Raw genomic sequence first — 8,133 nt, 5'->3', positions numbered from 1 at the left:
AGGACATTAATAGTGACAAAGTAATTGTAAAATGATCTAAATCATCATAATTATGATAGTGTTAGTGACACAAAAAAAATCAACACAATTAACAAAACAATAGTCTTAATTAAATTTTTTTCGTCAAAAAAACGTTATATTTGTGATAAAATGATTAATAGTCATAGAAAAATTGCCACAAAATATGTTAATTCTTGTAGTGCAGGTCGATTAAAGATGTAGATAAAAGGACTATTAGGTTGGAAAGATTGGCGGGTTGAGAAGGTTCTACCTTAGCAATTGAGATCATGGATGACGAGAACAACCTGCTTCCTTGCCCTTGGTACTAGCTCGTCTGGGAGAGGCGTTAGATGTAGCTGTAGATATTTGATGTGGTGACAAGTTATAGCATTGGTGGGCCTTATCACTGTTGGGTAAGCGGATGGCGGAGGGATGGAGAAGGGAGATTAGTTTCATTTCCGGGGCTAGATAAATCAGATCCCTACCTGATTACCTAATGAGGTTAGTTAGTATGTTAAATAAGACCTGGTTAGTTAATTATGTTGGTTAGTTGAGTAACTGTGTTCTCAAATATTTTTAGCATTACTTTAATATTATTCTATTCATGTTTAATATCAAGTCAGCTTCTCAAATGGAAAATATAGCTGGTGTTAGGGAAGGGATGAACTTTTACTAAAATGAATAATGAGGGACCTTTTATGGACAAAAGACTATTAGTTGGACAAGAGAGGCATTTGACAATAATAAAGGGACTAATCTGGGTATTACACCATTTATATACAACCATTACAATAAATTGTCTTTTAAGTGATAACAAATCACTAAAGGCAGTAATTTTAGTGGGTAATAATCTTGTTTGGGTATTAAACAATACCCATATTTCAAAACGGATACAACATTTCAATTTGTTTATTTTCAGATACTACACTTTGATTTTTGTTCAGCGGGAGGATACCAACGCGTTTTCGATGGAAATAAGTTGGCGTGGACGCCGGAGTAACGACGTGGCGAGGTTTTTAACAAGTCATCTGCTGACGTAGCCCTCCAGTTATTATTTTTTAATACATGTCACCAAAGAAAAGCCATGTCATTTAAAAGAATGGGGCCACATCATCACCATCTTCTTCATTCCTCTTCTCCTGAGAACTTATTCCTCTTTTTCTTTGTCTTCTTCATTTTCAAGGATTTCATGTTGTTCTTTGCCTAAAATTACCTCAATCTTTGTTTGGAATGCGGGGAAACATAAAGGAAAGCTAAGAAATTGAATTTTTTTAGAAAATGGATGTCATTTGATTTTCTTCAATCTAAACTACATGTTTGCCTTTTTTGTTTCTTTGTTTTTTTTTTATTTTCATCTATTTTGGTGATTTTTTTCTTGATTTTTTTGTTGAATTAGGAGTTTCCCATTGATTTTTTGTTAATGTATTTCTAATTTAATGGCGAACACCTGGTTTGAGGGAAAAGATGATGAAACACAGGACAAGAAGAAGAAGAAGAAGAAGAAGATAAAGAAGACGAAGAAGAAGAGGAATGAGCTCTCAGGAGAAGAGGGATGAAGAAGATGGTGATGACGTGGCCCCATTTTTTTAAATGACATGGCTTTTCTTTGGTGACATGTATTAAAAAATAATAACTGAAGGTCCACGTCAGCAGATGACTTGTCAAAACCTTCGCCACGTCGTTACTCCGGAATCCACATCAACTTATTCCTATTGGAAACTCGCAGGTATCCTCTCGTTGAACAGAAATCATAGTGTAGTATCTGAAAAGAAACAAATTGAAATGTGGCATCCATTTTGAAATATGAGTATAGTTTAGTACCCAGACAAGATTATTACCCTCTTTTAGTCATAATTACTAGTAGTAGCAAAGTTTAGAAGTCATCACCTCCCGTCACAAATACCTCTAATGCTAATACAAGAGTGACCATTCTAATGGTTACAATTACTCCATAATTTTGTGACCAATTTCACGACACCAACAAATTTATTATTTATGACAAAGCGATGGGGCTACAATAACCTTATTTATTTATGTCAATTTTATTGACACAAAATTTTTTTAATAGTGATGAATAAAGTGCTGACAATAATTTGTTCTATTGTGTCAATTTTATTAACATAAAAAAAATAAGAAATAGTGTCGAATATGTGGTTGCAATTACCATTTTATTGGAACAACTTTGTTGACACAAGAAAAAGGCTAAATAGTGATGAATAAGCCATCATAATAATCCATGTTATCGGTGACAAATACTTAGTCACTATTGTTGTCTAGAGATATTGTCATGTGTTTATTATTGTCACAAATAAAATTATTAATTTAACAATAATAATGTTGTCACTTAATGAAAATTGTATGTTATGCTAATTTTGTCACTAATATAATAAATTATTTGTGATAAATATAAAGTTGTATCTTACATATTTTTGTCACAAAAGACAATTTTTAAGTAGTAAATATATTGTCACACAAACAAATAAAAATATTTAATATTACATAAAAATAAATAAATAAATATCACCAAAATATATAAAATTCTAATTTTGAATATATAAAATTGGAAATTTTAATATCCAAAATACAAGTATAAAATTATTCTCTTAAAACACAAAAAAAGGATTATTAAATTATCCTAAATTTGGAGATTAAGTACTCCGCTATGCATTTGAATCTTTTTTTTTCTTTTCAGCCACAACTTTTTCTAGTATTTGAGTCCTTTTTTGGGATTTCAACGTTATTCCTTTTTCTTGATGCTTATTCTGCATATTTAGGGAAAAAAGAATCTAATGGAATAATTTTGCAAATTAAAAAAATCTAGTTTAAAAATGACTTTCATACCATTGTTTCTTCTTAATTGAGAAGATACAATTTCCATATTGCATTCGAGTTTTGTTGTTTTAAATAGATAAAAATCATTTAAAAAATAAAAAGCACATAATCAAAATCTAAACATCATATTCCTAATATGAACCTAAGATTCAAAGTGTCGAAGAAGAAAACACTAAAAAATAACCACCATTGAAAAAAAAATAATATAATAAACTTTGAAGATTAAAAAAGATAAAGCAAAACAACAATTATCTATATCCATTCCATAAACTAAGCAAACGAATTTAAGAAAAAGAAAAGAAGCAATTCTTCTAACCATCAATAACATGTATCCCTACATCTATAGCTAGTTGAGCCACTTTGTTTCTTGAATCAAATGAAGCCAAACCATTGCCACCGATATCCATATAAGCACATAATTACTTGAGGATTCACCATCTTCATTTATTCCTTCTATATGTTAAGTTCATTGAGGATATATATCTTTTTAAAATTTAGTTTTTTTAAGAAAAATTATATTATTTAGATTTTGTTTTGTGAGATTTGATGAATATCTATTTAATTTTAATTTTAATTTTAATTTTAATTTTTAAAAATGTTCTATAATACTATAAATCCTAGGTATGATCTAAATTAAAAACTTGTTTTCTACGCCTTGAATAGTTTTTACATATAAATTTGGAGAATATTTTTTTACATATTTTTATCTCATATTTTTACAAATATTTTTAAAATTTGAATAGTTTTTTTAAACGTTTCTTGTTTTTTGTGACAACATTTAGTAGACATTAAATATTTAATTTTTTGTGACAAAATGTGATATACAAGAAAATAAAATGACCAGTGATGAAGAACACTTTCGTCACAATAAATGAAAATATTATTGACAACAATATTTGCATCACAATAAACTTTTATTCCTACTGATAATTACAAAATAATTACGACACTATCAGTACATTAATAGTGACAACGTAATTGGGAGCGATCCTATATAGCACAATTATAATAGTTTTAGTCACAAAAAAATCATCACAATTAACTTAAATAATAGTATTAATAAATTTTTAATCACAAAAAACTTTATATTTGTGACAAAATGATAGATAGTACAGAAAAATTTGTTACTAAATGTTTTAGTTTTTGTAGTACAAGCATAATCTATTTGGTTTATTAAAACTAGATTGGAGAAACACATGCCTATATTTTTTTTGTTAGTTTTGGTATTTTTATATGAAAAATAGTTGTTTATTTGGTAAATGATTGATTAACATACATACATACATACATATATATATATATATATATATATATTTGAAATATTCTTCATGGCAATGTAGACATCGGGGCTACCAATGTGATGATGATGATTTAGTATTTGGGCATAAGTGCTTTTAAATGTTTGAATAAGTTAATATTTTGGCTTAATAGAACAAAATTTTTTAGTACCTAATTAATAGGTTATTTTGAAGTATTTATAAATAATAATTTTGTTTGATATAACTATATTAAATTTTAATTTTATTTTTTAAAAAATTTTATCTATAATACTTACAACATCTAATAAATTTTTGAAAAATCTATACATAACCTTTAAGATTTGGTAGTAAAAATAAACTTTTTAATATTTATTAAGAATATAATTTTACAACTATATATTCTAATTTATAAAAGACTATATATGTTAATTTATATTTTTTATGATGACATTCACTAGACACTGTGTTTGAATTTTTTTTGTATCCAAAATAGTCGACACAAAAATTAGATGCATAATTGTGATGGATACTAAATTGTCACAATTGAAATTATAATAATGACAAAATAATTAAATATCGCAAATAAACCAAACTATAGTGTTAGTTAACTTTTTTAATATAAAAAGCTTAATAGCATGGTTAAGGAATTTGATTTTTGTGACAATATTTAGTAAGCACAAAATGGTTGAATGGTAAAACTGTTGTAATAAAAAAATACATGTTGAGTGGGGAAGAACACTTTCATCACAACAAATGGAAAATTATAGTAACTACAATATTTCTTGTCACAATTACATATCATTCTCATCAAGAAACTTTTGACACCAAATCTTATATGCTTTTAGTGACGAACACTTGACAAATTTTTTTTTTTACCACTATTAATATATTAACAGTGACAACTTAATTGTGGCATATACTAAATTGCCACAATTATCATTATAATAGTGACAAAACATAAGTTATCATAATTAATTTAAGCAATAGTGTCCGTTAATTTTTTGACACAAAAAACAAGATATTAATGGTAAAATAACATGGTGACATAAAAAAATGTTACTAAAAATTTAAAATCTTGTAGTGAACCTCGCTAATTATCATTAATTCATTGTAATCAGTACATTATTTTTTGAGCAAAAGTTGAAGAAATATGCATATAATGAAATATTATTAACATGTAAACATGGATAGAAATCTATGAATATAAATTAAAAAAATTAATGAAATATTCGTAGCATTTAATGAAATATTTATAGAATGCCCATTTTTTCCATGGTGTTATTTGCAAAAACTTTAATTTGTATTGCACATAAATGATCCGTAATAAAGATATGAATCTTCCAATCATTTTATCTATTAAAATCTTTTGAATATAAATGTGTTTAGATATTGAAGTTTATAAAAATGAAATAAATACATATGTTTATTTTGTGATTAATATGCATATAAATAATATTATTTTTAAATTTTTTTATTTTGTTTTATTTGTACATATATCATGCTAATATGCATATGAATATGTGTGCCAATGTTTTATCACAAATGTATGTACAAAATTTTCTACTAGAACTCTCAAGAACCTTGAACTTTACAAAGAGAGTTTTATTCCACTAATTTGAATGTGGACAATTCTTAAGAACCTTAAAATCTACAAAAAAGAGTTTTATTCCACTAATTTCAATGTGTATAATTAAATGTTAATCAGTGCCCCCGCCAAAAACAAAGAGGTAAATTACAAATAATACGATAAACAGTATTTTGTCAAATTTTTTTCTAAAGAAATGATAAGAAATAAACTTTAAATTTTTTAAAATAAAATATATTCTTTTTCTTTCGGTCGCATAATAATTTCCAATTTGTCGGAAAGCATTTTTTTAAAAATATAATACATATGCTATGCTTATTCAAGGGAACTTTGATTTATGCCATTTTATTTCATGTTGTCTTTTCTTTCTCTTTCCAAGAGAAAAGAATAACATGCACTTGTCTATCCAGCGATGTCATAACGCTTACTAATAAAACCTCATATCAATTAAAAAGTTAAAGCAATTGTCATGGTGAACATAATATATATTTCTCAATTCTAAATAGTTAAAGCATATATTGTTATTTTAGAATCCAAGCTTAGATTTGCTTTTGGCGAATGAGCTTTATTGTGATATGATGTTAAATCTCACTTTAGTAAAGTACTTGCCTTATCTTCCTATTTAAGCAATCTGAAATGTTATGCAACTTACACAATTAAGTTTTCCATCCTAAATATCATTCCACGGAGATGAAAATCCAACTCTTATGTTGGCTTCTTCTTGTCCAAATCTTTCAACTCACTTGGTGTTCTAATGAAAAAATATTGGAGAATAATGACCACCAAATGGATCAACTTCAAGGTAAGGTTTATGTGATTTCATACAAGAGTTTTTTGGGTTTAGGATGAGAATTCTAAGATGAGCATTTCTCTATATTAATTGGTTGTTTTAATATGAATAAATATTATAGATTAAAATAGACTCTGTGTTATAATTGATAGAAGAAAAAAACCAATCTAAACGATTTATTTCATTTTATGATATCTTTATAGAGATTTAAGATATAATATATGCATGTATGAAGCTAAGTTGAAATGAAGCAACAAATTATCAAAACCTAACATGAAATTGAGGTAGAGGTAGCATGAAATGAACTTGGTGATAATATATAAAATAAGATTATTTCATGGAGCTCATTCTGTATAGCTAAAATTTATGTTGATATGAATTTCAGTTTAGGAAGAAAAATTTTAAAACGAGTCTATTTAGAAAAGATTATGAAAATAACCCACTTAATTTCAAATGTTATTTTAATATAATTAAATTAGAAGATAACTATTATAAAATTTAATAAATTTTGGCAATCTCATGTAATTAGCGCACTATCATACCTGTATATCCCTTAACAACGGTTTGTGGAGCGGTGCTGGTCACCTTTGTTAAAATTAAGCTATCTCATGAAAATTTAGAAGTATTTGAAAAATAATTTTTTAATCTTTTATTTATTGTAATTATTGAAAATTGAATCCTAAATATCTATTTTTTTTTTCTTTTAGTTAATTAATGATTTTGATCATATGCAAATTTTTGGGATTTACAGCAGAAATGAAAAACAATGAACATGTTAATAAAATGAAAGTTGAAAGCGTGGATGAACGTGAACTCGCCACAAAGGAAGATGCCAACAAAAGCAAAGATGGTGGTGTTAGTACTATACATGTTGTTATTCAACGGCGTCCACGTAAAAATAGTGCCACAAGCATCCACATAATGCATAACCACTCTGTCGTCATGTACTTTTATTTTCTTCCATTTTGGTTAGTATCACTTTTTATTCACAAGTTGTTCTAATTTTAAACTTTATAAATAAATAGATAAATATATAGTATTTATTACAATATCGTAATAAGATTTCTGCCATCCAAACAATATATCAAGTCATTATTTTGACTATACATGCACCATGGTGAGGAGTTGCTACAAAATTTTGTTATTTATACATATATATTTTTATAGTATTTTTTTAAATTTTATATCCGCAAAAAAATAGCTAGTTTCCACTGGACCCGTTTGGTACTTTGCATGGAAACACTTTCCCTGCAAAGTATTTTCATGCATTCATTTTCCCTGCATTTACTTTCCCTGTAAAGTAACAATACGTGTTTGATATGAACCTTCAAAATTGCAGATTGAAATACATGCAAAATGAATTCCTTTATTTGTTATGAATAACCTTTTCATGCAAAGTTATGTTTATTTTCAATTTTACCCTTCTATGAATATCAATTATTTTAATTTTAACATTAATGAATGGTTTATATATAAATAAATTATGAAAATTGCTTATATACCCGGCAAAAGTAGATATTTAATTCTTGTTTTTCTATTATGAGAAGTATAATTACCCGAACTTTATCCAAGAGGCACGCTTCCTATATGAATTTTGACAATCTTTTTGTGGTTAGATCTCACCTTAAGAAAAGGTATTGTGTATGCTTTTTTCAATGAGTTTTCAA

General features: G+C 26.8%; 1 long non-coding RNA gene across 1 annotated transcript; it reads left to right on the top strand.

The window, feature by feature from the left end:
• The first annotated feature begins 6,343 nt into the window (after positions 1-6,343).
• On the top strand, positions 6,344-7,548 carry LOC120279665. The gene is made up of 2 exons (XR_005541978.1): positions 6,344-6,478; positions 7,218-7,548. It is a non-coding gene; the product is annotated as an uncharacterized LOC120279665 (long non-coding RNA).
• The last annotated feature ends 585 nt before the right edge of the window (positions 7,549-8,133 follow it).

Source organism: Dioscorea cayenensis, chromosome 16, assembly GCF_009730915.1.
Source record: "Dioscorea cayenensis subsp. rotundata cultivar TDr96_F1 chromosome 16, TDr96_F1_v2_PseudoChromosome.rev07_lg8_w22 25.fasta, whole genome shotgun sequence".
NCBI classification, from domain to species: Eukaryota; Viridiplantae; Streptophyta; class Magnoliopsida; order Dioscoreales; family Dioscoreaceae; genus Dioscorea; species Dioscorea cayenensis.
The sequence above is the reverse complement of the archived record's forward strand: the minus strand, read 5'-3'. Positions and strand labels throughout refer to the sequence as shown.